Here is an 18,397-nt window from a genome sequence, read left to right as displayed (position 1 = left end):
GGGCTGTACTTAACCAGGTTTCCTCAGAGGGAGAAGAGCACCCAGTGGTATATCTCAGTTGTAGGCTCTAACCCTGGGAGGAATGCTATGCAGCTGTAGAAAAGAAATGCCAAGCCATAGTGTGGGCACTGCAGAAACTTCAGCCTTATCTGTATGGAAGGAAATTCACTGTAGTTACAGACCACAATCTGTTAATATTGCTACATTGAGCCAGCCAGCAAAATTCCAAGTTACTATGGTGGAGCCTAGGGTTGCAAGCATATGATATGACAGTGCAGCCCCAACACAGATGGGCTCTCAAGACAGGGACTGGAGTAAGGTATATCCGTAAAGGCTCAACCTTCTCAAGCAATGTTTCTCAAGGGTCACTTGAAAAACTAGCTTGGGTTTTCAGGGGGAGGGATTTCTGAGACTGCCAGCCCAGCTATCTGGAATTTTGTAAATAATTCTATGTCATTTGTGAATATTGACATGATTTATACAGAACTGCAATATGTCATTTGTGAATATTGATATGATTTATACAGAATTGGTTGTTATGTACAGAGATTCAAGAATGTAGCTACTACAGCATACCCTGCTGGAACATAGAAGATTAACTTACAAAACTTCAAGAAAATAAGTTGAAATTAAGTGATTTATGATGTGCTATAAAAGTTAGTTAATGCAGCGAGGAGACAGGATGTCTAGAGCTAGAAGATTTTCTATTGTCTGAAGAGAAAAGTAATTACTAGGTTTAAAATGTAAAGTGTTTAATTGCTTTATGACTTCCTAGCAGCTACACAGTTCTGCAAGCTTCTAACAGATATGGAATTCTTACACAGAGATGTTAAAATTCTGTTAGTATCTGTTTAGCCTGGGGACTGAAGTCAGGTGACAAAGCGTAATGTCATTCAAGCTAACTCAGCAGTAATGTTTGATATTAATTTAAGAACTCTCATACTGAGACTAGGCATTTTGTATTTTGTCTTGGACCAAACAAGAACATCCACTCATCAATATCTGTACTTGTGTTGCTCTGTAAGTAATTTTTAGGGCATAGTAACACTTTTTAGATATAATTAGGAATATAGTAAAGGTTAGTTTAGATGTTTTCTGTATTTAATTGAGACTGTCCTGCATTGTTGTTTTCTATATTTTCTGTGGTTTTTAACTCTGAAGTAACGGTGTTTGTTTTCTGATTATTGTCTTGTTCTTTTATTATTTATTATTAAATATTTTTAAACCTATCTTTGTGGCTGATATTTGTGAAACATACTTAAACTCTTAAAGTAGTTGCATATGTATTTGGTGACACTGTACAGGCCACTCCTAAATAGCCTTGCTATTGGTCAAAACTACCACTTGGATAATAGTAACATTACACAGTAGGATTGGACACCTTTGTAATGGTCCTTATATTAGTTGATAAGTAAAGGTGGCTGGTGGTAGTTGGTACTACCTTATAGTCTGGGCAGAAGGAGGCATACTAGTAAACCTGTGCGTGCCTTCCCCAGGTGTGTGTGTGTGCATGTTTGTATATTTATTTTATTTATTTATTTAACATCTGTTTACCAGGAAAGTCTGACTTAGAATGAAGCCAATTTTCAGTGGAGGCCCAGGGAGAACCACTTCAGATGCATGCCTTTGTAACGTGGGAGGAAACTGGTGTACCCAGAGAAAACCCACATGAATGCAGGGATGACATGCAGACTCCACACAGAAGGCACTCCTGCCAAGAAACGAACCAGAGAACCTCTTGCTGTGAGGTGACAATGCTACTGCTATACCACTGCACTGTCCAAAATGTGTCAACTGAGCCAGGCAGGTGTCAAATCTACAGTCTTCTGCTCCATAGTCAGATACATTATCCATTGTGCCACTGGCCTCAGTATAAATCAAATCTCAAAATGTGTGGTGTTATCACTTGGCCAGGGACACGAGGCACTGGTTGGACAGAGAGGGTGATGCACGTCTTAGATTGGCCACTCGGCTGAGATCTTAACTGTATTGAAGTGCAAGTCTTATTGGGGATCTGGAGAAAGAGTGAGAAACCAGCCCCAGATTGACTGTGATCTATTGTGTGCTCTTAAGGGAAATTCCACTTTACTGTGTGTGTACTTGTAATCCTCCCATTGTGTACATCCCTCACTGTTGCCAGTGGTGAGAATTGAGGCTCCTTGATTACTGGGCCAGTGCAGTGGTGTCACACCATATAAGAAGGAATTCCATCTTATTTACTAATGAAGAACAGATGAATATTCATAGGAGTTGTTTTAGGATGTCTTGTTAACTCAATTTTCTTTTTCCATTGTGTACATGAGTAGTATACAGGAATGAAGGAGATAGCTGTTCAGAAGTGTTGAGTCACATGATATCATTTTCTCAGATGCACTGCTTGTCATATGGCTAATGTGTAAAAAATGTCAAAACCAAGCAATTTGTGTAATGTTGTATAAAGATGGTATAATGTATGTACAAGGGATTCTCTGATAAGTCAGTGTTACTTGTTAGTTTTGACGTACTCTAAGGAAAGAGAATCTTACAGAGGTGACATTTTAAACAGTGTGGAATTATGTTTGTTAAGGTTGGAACAAATTCTCTTATAGCATCTGTGTTCATGGTTTGTTAGGCTTAAATCTGTCTTTTTAAAATTTTGTTTGATACCACAACATCTATGATACCATAATTCAACATGCAGCAATATAAATTGCCCAGACAATATAAAAAGTGAGAGTGGTATTATAAATGGTTTACTTACATATGCATTAATGTTTTGCTTTCTGCTTTATAATTGATTCAATACTGTGATAATTTAAAAGTGATTCTAATGCAAAATTTTACTGTTTGGCTTTCCAGATCTATTTCTTTTTTCTGTTAGTGTTAGAAAAAATGCATTATCATTGTAAAATAAAATACATTTTAATTACTTGCACTATAATTGCTTTATGGATATGTTTCTCTTTCTCAGTTCAGATACTGAGTCAACCGTCTTGTTTTGGAAGCTTGTGTGATTTGTTCTGTGCTCTCTTAAAATGCACAGTGTCATGCGATAATGACTATCTGTTTAATTTTTGTTTGTATGCCTAGACTGGGAATATATTTATCTGAAAAATTACCCTTTTTGAACTTGTCAACGGCTTTACAGTTTCTGAAACTGTGCACCATGCTATTTGTCACTCAGAATATAACTAGCAAATAAGTAATATCCCTTCTTTTTTTTGAATAAGAAACATCTTTATTAAATTATCACTTTTGAGAAAGACTACTAGGAATAACATGCTTCGAGATGACAATACATATACCAGCATATAACTTTATTCTGTACAAAACTTAATTCAAAGTTTCACTAAGTCTCTTGTTAACTGCTTCGAAGAAACAGTTATTTCTAAAGAACTGTTCCAGTATCTTATAGTAGAACATCCTGTTGTACCTACATTGAATGGCTTGCTGAAAATACATAAAAATCTTGTAACTCCAGCTTTTAGACCCATAGTAGCTGGAGGTGGATGGCTAACTGAACTGGCATCTTTATACGTAGAAAGACATTTAAGACCCATTTTAGACAAGTATGCTACTGTTTTGTGTGATACAGAACATTTCTTAAGTGATTTTTACTCTTTTCTTGAGAGTTATGCTGAAACTGGTACAGAGATTATGGTAACAATAGATGTTAATTCTCTTCTTACGGTTATACCTAACCAAATAGGTCTTTCCTATGTAAATATTTTTCTTAAAGATGAAGGCTCTGTCACTAATGAAAAAAATTGCTACCTTATAGAGCTGGTACTAGAATATAATGTTTTTCTATTTGAGAAGCAATATTACTTGCAGACCTCTGGTGTAGCTATGGGTATGTCCTGTGCCAAAAGCTACGCCAATATGATCATGGCATACTGGGGAAATGTAAAGATCTTAAATGTTGAACAATTTAATATGCATGTAAAATTCTATCGGCATTTTGTTGATGACTTGTATATTTTTTGAAAGGAGACCTTGAAAGTTTAAATAATTTTCTAAGTGCTATAAATTGAAGTACACCCTTCCATAAGTTTACTATGAAACATTCTTGCACTTATATAGATTTCCTTGATATTACCCTGTATAGGGGCATAGATGGAAAGCTGCACACTAAGAGATATAGAAAACCATGTTATACACATAATTATCTTGAACATAATAGTATGCATCCACCACATATTTTTGAAAATGTAGTAAGAGGTCAACTTTTAAGAGTTTCTAGGATCCATGACCAGGAACAAGAATGTGAAATAACTATGGGCCGGATTCACGATGGCTTGCACGGAGTCTACGAGTAGAGTAAGACTCCATGCAGCCATCATGTCTGATGAGCGATCCAGGAACAGCCTGTAGGGGCGTGTAAGAGAGCTCCTAAAACGTCTCCTACATGGACAGGGCTGGAATATGCAAATTGCCTCACTTGCAGCCACAAGGAATGCATATGAGGTAAATGTGCGATCCAGGAAGCACAAACCTGTCTGAGTAGGAGACGTGTTAGCTGCAGAAATGTACTCAGTTGACAACTGAGTACCATTCTGCAAATAGCACAATGCAGCCTTGTCAGCTCCAAATAAAGGTTGCATATGGTTGAGGAAGCATGCCAATGGCCAAATATACGGCCATTGGAAAGTTTCCCCGATGCAAAATTAAAATAAAAAGAAATTTTTTTCGGTGATTTCTGATGTTTAAGCGCAGCGCCGCGCAAACGGGGTGCGCTATAAAAATCATAAAATAAGACAATAAAAGCCACAAATGTGGAATTTATGAAAATTGTTAAATGACAATGTAAGGGAATAGCAGGCTAAGGGGAGAAGCCCAGTCTAAGACATGTAACCACGCATTAGTAGGCAATCCTATGTAAATGAGTGTTAGGATAGTGAATCACACTTTTAGATAGCAAATGAGCACAGTCAGTGGAGTGTAGGAGTAGGATATGGGGAGGAACAGAGTAGGAGATAGGTGACATCACAAGGGGAGTATGTATGAAAGTAGTGAAGCTCATTGGAGGACAGTGACATGTGTTAGCTGTCAGTTAGACATCATGGAAAGAGGTGTGTCAACAGGTAGGCCAGGGAAAGCCAAGAAATGGAAGGTGTATACTGTGGATAACTCCAAAGTTTCTTGCTGAGCGGGTATGCACGTGTGTGTGCGCCTGTAAACTCAAGTAAAATAGAGTGCGCGCGTGGAAGCGTGAGTGCTCACGTTTAAGCTGGAGTAAGCATGTATAAGGCTGTTGGAAGACCTGTAAATATGTTTGCACTGATGTGCACGCGTTTCAACCCGAATAAGCATGTTTTAGTTTGTCTAAGCATGTGTGCGCGCGTGTGAGCTGCTGTGTGTGTTTCCGCTTGTATGCGTGTCGCTCCTCCGAGGAAACAGAAAGGAAAAAGGAAGCACGATAAATAGTAGGAAGCTACCAGGGAATACTAGTAGAGCTAGCAAGTGCAAACAATCAGAATCAGGCCATTACACAGGCAGAACACTAGCCCAGCCCAGCACTTAAAACTCTGCAAACAACAGTGCAGTTTGTTTCTCTCAAGAGACACTGCAACACTGGAGCAAGCTACTAGAAGTGAAAACTGAAAAAGCTACACTCAGACAAAAAATGCTAGGGGCTGCCATTCCTGTTATAAGGCGACATATGCAACATGCTGAGGGTGGTGACAATGCAAATGCTGCCGGACAACCCACAGTGAGGAGACGGAGAAGAGTGTACTGGCCAAGGGTCACCTACCAGGGTTTACATGAGCTGGAGATAATGGAGCGCTATAGAGTGGACAGAGACCTCCTGCAGCAAATTGTTGAGCTGTGCAGGCCACGCCTCACACACAGAACCAACAGTGGGGAACCCATCCCAGTGGAAACCAAGGTATGTGTTGGCCTAAGAATACTAGCAACAGGTACCTTTCAAAGACCAACTAGTGATATGATGGGGATATCACAGGCATCAGCATCCAGGGTACTGCACCAGTTCCTGGATGCCATGTCAGCACATGTCGGTGATCATGTATATTTCCCCAATTCCCGTGAGGTATTGGCCAGCAATATGCGTCTCTTCCAGCAAATGGCAGAATACCCTGAGGTAGTGGGTGCAATAGACTGCACGCATATATGCATCAAAGCACCAGCTGGTGAGCGGGGTAGGGCCTACATTAACTGCAAGAGCTTCCCCTCCATCAACTGCCAGGTCGTGTGTGATGCTCAGGGCATAATAATGAATGTGTGTGCTGGCTGCTCTGGAAGCTACCATGATTCGTATATCTGGCATCTGATGTAGCTGTACCAGACATTTGCCAATGGGGACATCCCACATGGTCACTTAGTGGGGGATGCTGGCTATGCACTGGAGCCGTGGCTGATGACACCCATCAGAAATGCACACACACCTGAACAGGAATGCCATAATGAGGCACACGCACAAACACGAAATGTAATCGTGCATGTGTTTGGGTTGCTCAAGTCACGGTTCCGGTGCCTGGACACATGTGGTGGAGCCTTGCAATACTCACCAACTACATGTACCCAAATTGTCATTGTATGTGCTATGCTACATAATACAATTCTGCGAAAACAGCTGCAGCAGGACCAGTATAGGCCTGGGCCAAAGAGCCCCCCACCAGTGCCAAGGCCATCACAGGCAGAGCGTGACTCGGAGGAGGAACAATCTGAGCCTGCCCCAGTAGGCAGAAGGAGGCGTGCCCAGTATGCCTTGGCCTTGGCAAAGAGGCAATGCATAGCACATACACTGACTCAGTAGGAACCCTGGAAATTATACCTCTCTCTGACTTGCACATATAGTAAAAGGGATGCCTAACTTGACACTACCTGTTTCCAAATGTATAGGGAGTGCAGTATGTGCATCTGACATAGGCAGCCCTGCAGCACCACCTGAGGAATGATTGCCATGTGTTAATCAATGTTAGGTAGTGCTAAACAACATTTACCACCATGTAGTATATGCAAACATGATGACATTGAGTATCATCCTAACCTCACCAAACATGAGGCCACAATATGAAGACAAGATGATCAATTACAACAATTGGCTTAAGTATTGGTGTCAGTGAAAGGGGATACAATGCCTGTCAGCCTGGGATGACATGCTTGACAAGACATGATGCCTCGCTAGGGATGGATTTCACCTGTCACATGTGGCCTTTTGGATATTGACAAAGGCTCTTGTCACCCCCATAGTGCCTTTTTTAGATAAGGCTCAAAACACAAACCCACCTCCATAGGTATCACAAGGGATAAGAAACTATAAGTAATGCTACTCAATGCCAGAAGTCTAAACTGCAAGATGCATGCACTCCAAACTCTCCTCAGCATGGAGAATGTTGATATCTGTGCAGTAACAGAAACCTGGTTCAAGGCTTCCAACAGCATCCTAGCATTAACAGGTTAAACCTCATACCATGCTTTACAGCTGCAAAACATGGAACAAACTACAAAAGGAGGGTGAGTATCAACATTTTTCAAAGATACCCACACCCCCAGGTTGGTGGCACAGCATGAAGCATCAGAGACTATCCATGTGCAACTAACAGTGGCTAAAACTGCCTTCCAGTTCATAGCCTGCTACAGACCACCCTCCTAAACCCAGGAACCATACTTGGCTGACTGGAGAACACATGAAAATATGAAGTTCTCCCGAAATACCATTATTTTGGGCGACTTCAACCACCCAAACATAGACTGGGAGCATTACCCTAGCCCCAACACCCTAGCCCAACGGTTCCCAGAATTTATAAACCAAAATTCTATGGAACAACTTGCTACCACTCCCACAACAGGGGAAAACATACTGGGCCTGATCATCACCAACATGGGGACTCTATGCCCAAGACCAGAAGTGTATCTCTCACTGGTAAGATCAAACCAGAGAGTAATCTCACTGGATATTCACATCCCAATCCCAGCCCATGGCCAGAAAAACACAGTGAAAATTATTCACTAAAGCAAATGTCACACTCCTCAAAACTGAGGTGGAATCCTTCACAGCCCCTGTGCCTGTGGAAAATATTGCCCAGACCTCATAACCCTTTATAAACACATTCTATGAACACCTTCAGGAATGCATGGATCATGTAATCCCAAATTAAACCAAGACCCTATCCTCCAAAGCCAGGCATCCTGTCCAGTGGACCCCAGCCATAAACAAACCATACAATACAAGGAGAAAGCTACTATATGATAGATCAAAATCCCAAAAAGGGAAGGCATCTCTGATCAGTATTATTAAAAAACTACGGCCACACATAGGATCATCTAAGGCCATCTTTGAGATAAAAATTGTACAGGACACCAAGGATAATCACAAGGCATTCTTTACTTATGGTAGGAACCTGTGTGGGAATCCCCAGATATGCTCAGAAGTAGTCCAAAATGACAAACAATACACCAAACCAACAGACATTGCCAACATCTGAGCTGACAGGTTCAGTGTAAACTTCTCCCCCCATCCCCACCAAAAGGGCAAATATCTATCCCAGCAGAGTGCTGGCCCCCTGACATCACAGATGCTCAGTTAACAGCCAGCCTCTCCAAAGCAAAACACACAGCATCAATGGGACCTGATGGTGTCCTGGGCTGTGTCCAACATGAACCCCAAGAAGAATTGAACACAAACATAAAACCACTGTTCAATCTCAGCCTTACCACAGGATATGTACCCAAAGAGCAGTGTACAGCAACAGTGGTCCCTTTCCACAAAGGTGGTGCCTTAATGGATACTGCAAACTATCTCCCCAGAAGCCTGACTAGCTTGGTCTGCAAAGCTATGGAAAGGATCATCATGGACCTCAGAAATAAACATATTTGGGACCTACAGACACTGGATCCTACCCAGTTTGGCTTTGTTAAGGGCAGATTCTGCCTCGTAAACCTGGTTGAGTCATTTGAAACAGTCACCAAGGCCATTGATGAGGGGAAGGTGGTTCACACAGCCTACCTGGACCTCGCAAAAGCCTTCCATACAGTACCTCACTCGGTCGTCATAGATAAGATCACCAGCTTCAATATAAACACCTATGTCACTAGATGGGTTGCAAACTGGCTCAAGGACAGAACCCACATGGTCAGAAATGCTGGAGCCATGTCAGACCCCAAACCAGCTACAAGTAGCATCCCACAAGGCTCAGTCCTGGGACCTCCCTTGTTTGGTATATATTTCTCAGAGGTACAGGCCAACACAGAAGGACTGTTGGTGAACACGTTTGCAGATGACTGCAAACTGGGCACCATAATTGACCCTCCAGCTGACACAAGCATCCTACAAAAGGGCCTCATAGAAACAGACAACTGGTGCCAGAGCCATGTCCACAAGCTAAACGCAAAACAGTGTATAGTCTTCCCCTTTGTCAAAAACTAAGTGCCCACAAATTACCACATAAGTGGTAACCCATTAAGTATGGAAGAAGTGATAAGGGACCTGGAGACCCAAGCTGATAGCAATCTCTCATTCAATAACCACGTGGCCAAAGTGTTTAGAAAAACATTTCATATATCCCACCTAATCATGAAGGTATTCACATCTACATCAGGGGAGGTCATCGTGCCTCTTAACTCATCCCTCATCAGGCCCATAATTGAGTACAATGCCCCTTGTGGGATGTACCTTATCAGACACCTGCAGCAGCTGGAAAGACCACAAAAGAACATCACCAGGAGGATCAAAGGCTCAAACACATGCCATTCGATGCCTGGTTAAAGAAACTACAGCTCCACTCTGTGGCATACCGCCTGCCCAGAGGCAATCTGTGTCTGATGTATAAAGCCATGTCCAACCTGGAATCAATGGACATGCTGCACCTTGGAAAATCAGAATCCCATCAAGCTACGCGCTCAAGAGACCTGAACCTCAGGACTGAAATAAATAGGACATGCTGGAGTGACAGATTCATAACCCAGAGACTCCCCCCACTCTTGAGTAAACCCCCACTCCAGGTTAGCCAGAGTCCCTCATTGACTCTCTTCAAGAGGAATCTTGATGAGTGGATGGGAGATTGTAGGTTTACCCTGGGTATCACTTCTATGTCACTGTTAGACAGAGGCACAGTATACTAACCTTGAAAAATGTCATGGCAAACTCCACTTAAAATGTGTGTTGAAAGCCAAACACACTCTAGCTAGGATTTTAAATGCCCTAGGGCAGATAGCCTAGCATGAACCTATGAACAGAATCACTCAAACCAACTAGTACAACTGTGGTCAATGTAGAGTAATGTTTGGCAATGTCCACCCAAGTTGGCGAATACACAACAATGTCGGACAAGCCTGGTTTAAGTAGGCCATAGCTGACCAAAATGCAACATGCTCATAGTTGCCCAACTGGCCTTTAACCAGTCTGGTCTGCTCAGTATGAGCATTTAAAGCAGTGATGGGACTCAAACCCATGATACTGTGCACGATGATGAAAGTACTGCACCACTACACCATGACAGTATTGTAGTGCTCAGACAGTATGAGAGAATGTTGACAAGTCTTTGCAAACTATCACATGGAAACCCTGCAGGCACAGCATAATCCCTGTTGAGTTATGACACAAAGGAGTCTGGCAGTAAGAACACAACATGACTTCCAACACACACAGTATAAATGTCAATATTGGTCATGTTCACACACAACCAGAAATGTAGTGGACTCCAGATCACAACATATGGAAAGGTCACACTGGGCATGCTCACACACTTGGATAAATGAGACATATGTCAGGCAACAAACCATGGAAAGCCTGAACTGGGCATGCTCACAGACTGTCCATGTCTGAGTATAGCAGTCAGTCATGCATATCTGGCAGTTGTATGTGTTAAGCCAGGAACCTCCCACGATCCAGCAATCCGCCATGTGCACACAGTTAAATGACAACAAACATATATTAATATACTGGAACCCTGTCATGATCAAACATGTTACGCAGATACACAAGTTGTTCATAGAAACTGAGAAAGCTACGGCAATAAAGACCTGCAAACAGTAGCAGCAACAAATATTGTGCATCCCGAACATAAACATAGGTGCAAAGGTCAATACTAGGCTGTCTGCCCTAGGGAATTCATAAGCCTAGGCAGAGTGTATTTGGCGTCCACCTCCCCAGTAGAGTTGCCTACTGTGCCTCTGCAAAGTAGGTCATAGAAGGCACCCTTTAAGGCTAGTTTGCTGTGCCTCTGTCAAGCAGGGACACAGTGGAGATCCCAGGGGTGAATTTGCAATTTCCCATCCATGCGGCTGTATTTTGCTGGAAGAGGGTTGGCGAGGGGCTATGTCTAACTTTAATTGGGATTCAATTCCAGAGTGAGGGGAGCCTGGGTAATGAATCTGTCCCTGCAGCATGTCCTATTTATTTTTGTGCTGAGGTTTAAGTCCCTGGAGTGTGTAACTCTAAGGGTCTTGGATGTTATGAGGTGGAGCATGTCCATTACTTCTGGGTTTGAAATGGCTGCATACGTCAGGCGTAGATCACCTCTGAGTAGGCGTTAAGCAACTGAGTAGAGCTGGAGATCCTTTAGTTGAGCTGCATAGGATATCTGTGTGTAGCCCATGATTGTCTTTGGGAGGTACTGTTGTGTTCACTGTAGTAGCTGCAGGTGTTGGGTAAGGTACACCCCAAAAGGGGCATTGTAGTCAAACATGGGCCTGATGAGTGACTAGTAGAGGGCCACAATGACCTTCCGTGATCTACATGCAAACACCCATGTGATAAGGATTGCTATATAAAGGTCTTTGCAATGACTCTGTCAATGTGATTAGCAAAGGAGATGTTATGATCTATGTGGGTCTGTGGGATATTGCTCTGTTATGTAGTAGCTTCCTCCTTCTGTTGCACAGCTTATATATGGCTGGGGTCAACTAGACAGGTCTCCTGTTTTGGAGGAGTCATGGTTTTATTTGGGATAGCATGATCAATGCATAGCTGCAGGTGCTCATACAATGCCTTTGTAAAGGATTCTGCAGATTGGGCTGTATTATCCTCCAGCATGGGGCCTTTGAAGTATTCCACCCCAGTCTTCACAAGTGCAAAGTCTGCTTTTGAGAAATTCTTTACAGTGATTTCCTTGGCTGGGAGTGGGGATGGGATATGGATGTCCAGTGAAAGTTGTTTATGGTCTGATCTTAACAATGATGGTTTTATCTCTGGTGTGGAACATAGAGTCCCCATCTTGGTGATGATCAGGTCCAATATGTATTCCCCCTTGTGGGTGTGGTGACTGGTTGTGCCATAGCACATGGATTCACAAATTGTAGTGGCTGTAGGGTGATGTTGTTGAGGGCCTGAGTAGTATCCCCAGTCAATATTTGTGTACCTGAAGTCAACCACTATAATGGTGTGTGTGAAGACCTGCATATCCTACACTGTTCCCAGGAAAGCCAAGTGTGGTTACTGGGTATGGGGGGGGTCTGAACTACACACCAAACCAAAAGACGGTTTTGCACAATGGTAGTTTTATATGTATGGCCTGTCATGCTTAGTGCAGTGGTACCAACCCAGAGGTGTGTGTATCTGTGATGTATATGGATACACCCCCTATTTGTGTTGTGTGTTACAAGTCCTGTGGTCACAAAACATGCTATAGAACATAAACTGGCAGTGCCAGTGCGCATATGTGACCCTGAACTAGGCATCTGTTAATGCACACATATTGTTATCCCCCATACTGAGGGATAGTTAAAGATGTACATTCTTCTTTGGGAAGACTGATGATGTCAGCACCCTATAAATACAGCAGGAGAAAGGAAATCATCCAATAATGCAAATAGCATCCTGCGCTAATGCATTTCTCTAAAATATGATAGCATAATTAGATAGGGGTTTGAATCCTGCAAACACTGTGTGTGTGGGGGAGTAGGAGGGGTGTAAATGTATGCAATTTTCTGTGAAAGGAATGGCCTTTTTGAAGAGTGGGATAACTCACTAAAAGATGTACATTCCTCTTTGGAAAGATTGATGATGTCAGCACCCTATAAATACAGCAGGAGAAGTGAAATCACCCAGTAATGCAAATAGCATGCTGCGCTAATGCGTCTTTCTCAAGTATCATAACATAGTTAGATAGGGATTTGAATCCTGCAAATGCTGTGTGTGTGTGTGTGTGGGGGGAGGGGGGTGTGTATATATGCAATCCTGTGTGGAAGGAATGGCCTTCTTGAAGTCTGGGATAACACATTAAAAGATGTACATTCCTCTTTGGAAAGACTGATGATGTCAGCACCCTATAAATACAGCAGGAGACGGGAAATCATCCAGCAATGGGAATAGCATGCTATGCGAATGTGTCTCTCTCAAGTGTCATAACATCATGCTGTGTGTGTGTGTGTGTGTGTGGGGAGGGGGGTGTGTATGTATGCAATCCTGTGTGGAAGGAATGGCCTTTTTGAAGACTGGGATAACACATTAAAAGAAGTACATTCCTCTTTGGAAAGACTGATGATGTCAGCACCCTATAAATACAGCAGGAGAAGGGAAATCATCCAGTAATGTGAATAGCATGCTGTGCGAATGTGTCTCTCTCTCAAGTATCATAACATAGTTAGATAGGGATTTGAATCCTGCAAATGCTGTGTGTGTGGGGGGGGGAGGGGTGTGTGTATGTATGCAATCCTGTGTGGAAGGAATGGCCTTCTTGAAGACTGGGATAACACGTTAAAAGATGTACATTCCTCTTTGGAAAGACTGATGATGTCAGCACCCTATAAATACAGCAGGAGAAGGGAAATCATCCAGTAATGCGAATAGCGGGCTGTGCTAATGTGTCTCTCTCAAGTATCATAACATAGTTAGATAGGGATTTGAATCCTGCAAATGCTGTGTGTGTGTGGGGAGGGGGGTGTGTATGTATGCAATCCTGTGTGGAAGGAATGGCCTTCTTGAAGACTGGGATAACACACTAAAAGATGTACATTCCTCTTTGGAACGACTGATGATGTCAGCACCCTATAAATACAGCAGGAGAAGAAAAATCCTCCAGTAATGCACATAGCGTGCTGCTCTAATGTGTCTCTTTCAACTATCATAACATAGTTAGGTAGGGAGTTGAATCCTGCAAATGCTGTCTGTGTGTGTGGGAACAGAAGGGTGTGTATGTATGCAATTTTCTGTGAAAGGAATGATCTTTTTGAAGACTGGGATAACACACTAAAAGATGTACATTCCTCTTTGGAAAGACTGATGATGTCAGCACCCTATAAATACAGCAGGAGAAGGGAAGTCATCTAGTAATGTGAATAGCACGCTGCGCTAATGCATCTCTTTTAAGTATCATAACATAGTTAGGTAGGGGTTTGAATCCTACACCTGCCAGTGTGCGTTTGTCAATGTGTTGTGTGTTTTGCTTTTATTATTGTATGACATATTATTATAACAGCAATTTCAATGCACACATCAGGTATGTGTGTGCCACATACAGATATGTACCTGTGACCTTTAATAGTTCCTATGTGCGAAGCCTGCCCCATATGAATACAGTTGTTACCTTTGCCAGCATGTGTCGCAGCTTACCAGACCTTAGGCCATACATGTATGTTGGTGACAATGCAGGCTACTGCAGTGATCTGTGTCCTAGGCCAACTATGTGACACACACCCATGAAAGCTTTGATAGATTAATGTGGGTGAGGGTTCATGTCTGGAGTATATGTCAGACATGTTAAAACACAGCAAAGTCTGTGAATGATGGACACCCAGTGTAGGTGTATGGCAACTGTTGCCGATATGCATACAGACACCTTCTTGCTTAGGTGATACACTGAAGGACTGCAGAATACCTTTGGAAATGTGAATATCACAGGAAAGACAAGATAACACTTGTCCACATGTACACACCATTACCCATTCTACATGATGGGTGCTACCACCTACATGGTACTGTTGGAATATGTCAACTACATGCTGATGCCAATGCCACAGTTGCATTACAGCAATACAGCATGGCTTGGACAACAGGTATCTGTCCGTATGATACCCTTGTGGTGGTTAGGTGTGTCATGTGTAGAATGCATTGTAGGCCACTGTATGTATTTGCAGTTGTGGATGGACATATCCGTAGTGTGTTGGCATGTACATGAGACTACTATATGCCAAAGAGTATTGTTCCCAGGGATGTGTGGGGCTCAGTACGAATGGCTACTGGTATACTGTAGTACTGCAGGGATATCACTGACACCAGGTTCTTACATCTGTGTATCAGTTGAGGAGACACCATGTAATGACCACTGAATGTCAGGCTATGTAAGCTGTATATACTACCAGAATGCAGACCATTGACATTTGGAAACCATATCACCCACAGCATACTGTCAAACCATGTCATGTTCCATGCTAACCATGTTCACAAATGTACACCTGCAAATCAGTGCTGCAAACATCACACATGTACTGTCCACCAACCAACACATGCAGGCACAGGTACACACAACAGCCATGAGGCACATGTGCAGACAGTATGCTTTGGGAATTAACACTGGTGTATACAAAACTGCAATGACAAACATAGGAAATGCATCATGCATGCTCAAATATACCCACAACAATATCATTACACTGTACTGTTTTACAACATGATAATATTACTACAGTGCTATGTAGTCACCCTGTGCATCAGCACCATGCTATCCTGTTCCTGCATCAATGTTACAGATGGCAGGAGGTGGCACAGTTTCATCATATGCACAGGGTGTGTACTTGTTTTACCAGAGGCTGCCATTGACACATCCAATTGACATGTATGTGTGTGTGTGTGTGTTAGTGAGGGACAACAGTACAACATGGGGCAATGTTGCTGCAATGTGTGTGAGTATGTGTTAGCCCTAGGTGTTAGCATTATGTGTGTGTGTATGCATGCACACAGTTCCACCATGTGGCTGCCATATATGGGTGTTTGTGGACAGCCACAGACTCTACCTGCCAGGTCATACAGATCACTGTCTCTGGCCACGGACACGGTACCTGTGCCTGGCAGGGGTGCTACGAACAGTATCAGGTACTAAGCCAGACTGGGTACTGTCATCAGAAGCAGAGGGTTGATGACTGGACACATGTCCCTGCTGGGACTGTCCAGAGCCACGTGCACATGATCTTCTCAGATGGTCTAATGACACCACAGACCCAGCATTGCTGGGGCTGGTACTGGCACTATGGGAGTGGCTGCTGGTTTGTTGTCGTCCGCGATGACTGCCAGCTGATAATGTTGCTGGCATACGTCCACGTCGACACCTCAACCATCCTGCATTGTCCTGGCTCCTGGACATGTAGTTGTGGAAGAGATCTAATGTGTCCCCCAACGTCTATCAATGACCTCACTGATGTTACGGATGGCAGACGCAATGTCACGCATAGTGTCATTCATAGCGGTGCAATGTGCTCTAAGCTCCCTCAGACCCTGTCTGGTGTACCATTCCATACGTGCCTGCATTACAGCCCGGAACATAGCTGAGGTTGAAAGACCTCTGTGGGCACGTCTGACAGGGGCAGTATGACCATGGATGCTCCCACGAGAACCCCTGGACATCTGCCTGTGTGGTACCATGTCAGGAATCTGGCCATGGCTGCTGTGAGGGGATGTATGTGCGAATGATACCATACTACCCTGGTCAATGCCCACTGTATGCTGTCCCTCAGCTAAGGGCATTGGTGACAATGGATGTATTGGCAGGATGACTGTGCACAGTGATGGGGTTGACTGCTGTGTAGTGCCAATTGGCTAACCACCGACAGACCCTGTCACACCTCCCTGTGCCATTACACATGTATTATCATAATCACTATCCCCAGCAGTGGCTTCAGGATCCCTGCTGCACTCCGCCAGAGCAACATCAGAACCTGTGAGAGGAAGATAGGAAACACAGTTTACAAATGTGTACACGATATTAGCACACAGGCGCACATGCACACATGCACACATGCACACATGCACACATGCACACAGGCGCACATGCACACAGGTGCACATACACACATGCACACAGGTGCACTTGCACACAGGCGCACATGCACACATGCACACAGGCGCGCATGCACACAGGTGCACAAGCACACCAGCACACAAACACACAGGCACACAGGTACACAAGCACACAGGCACACTCCTCAGTACAGTAGATACAAACACAGACACACCTGCAATCCAACACATACACAATACTGTTTTAGGGTGGGTGACAGTATCACAAGGAAAAACATCACTGCACACATGTCAGCATGCAGATTATGTGTGCACAGGAACATGCAGTGCAAGTGTAGACAGCCCTTGTTAATAACAGTATACGTGTACTTGATGCTTGTGTGTAGTTGTTCAGTGATTGTCTCCACCCTGGGACACAATGTGGACAAGGACATAACAATGTTGTGCAAGTGTTACAAGCTGTTGGTGCATATATTTGCACACACACACACACACACACACACACACACACACACACACACACACACACACACACACACACACACACACACACACAACACATGACGGTGCTACGCAATGACTGCTATGTGTACTTTTGTGGTCAACAGAACTGGATGTGGTGTAGTAATGTGAGCCATGATCAACATGCTTCTTGTGGTCAGTCAACAATAATAATGTGTGCCAGACAGGCAGCTAGCATGCTGTACCTGATGTACAGTAACATGACTACTGCCACAATTACACAGCCACTTGTTGCACGGGTTTGTACGGTGGCCAATAGTGAGCATTGCCTAACATGAATGTATTATTTGTTCAAGACTGTTGCACAAAGGCATGATAGGCCTCTACCCCTCAGGTATATTATGTGTGCTGCATAGATGATAAGTGGGATACTGAAGGGTGGCCATACAGCAGGTGTCATAATTGGACATGTGTAGCAGGCTAAGGTGTAGTGTGTATGCCAAACATGTGTGTTGTGTACATGTGTATCAGGTATGCCTATACAATGTCCAGTACTGTGTTGCCACACACGTGTGTCATGCTCTGTGTATTGCATGTGAGTGAGGCAGCTATTGAGAATAATGGGATATGCATAGTCTCACAGCAAACATGTACAGCATGCATTATGCATAGGTGTGTTACTTGTGCACAGACTACACCTCCATATGACATGCACATGCCATTAGCAACAGTATTGTTAATACACACTCAACAGCATGGATTGGCTGCCTTGCTGTCACTCCAGAGGGACCGGCAAAAATATGAGCGTGATTGCCAGTGGCCATAGCTGTGCCATTGATACTGTGAGTATGATAAAGTACAGTAGTACAACAGGTGGCTTTCACAGGTGTACAGATTATGCTCAGAATATCAATCTTGCAGAAGAATAGGCAGGTTAACAGCTACACAAACAGTACACATCTCACACACGCATAAACTACCAGTACAGAGAACAGTCAACTACAGATATGGCATGTTACCTGCACACTCCATTTCAACATG

Source organism: Protopterus annectens, chromosome 3.part1, assembly GCF_019279795.1.
Source record: "Protopterus annectens isolate FY-2018-M chromosome 3.part1, PAN1.0, whole genome shotgun sequence".
NCBI lineage: Eukaryota > Metazoa > Chordata > Ceratodontiformes > Protopteridae > Protopterus > Protopterus annectens.
The sequence above is the reverse complement of the archived record's forward strand: the minus strand, read 5'-3'. Positions refer to the sequence as shown.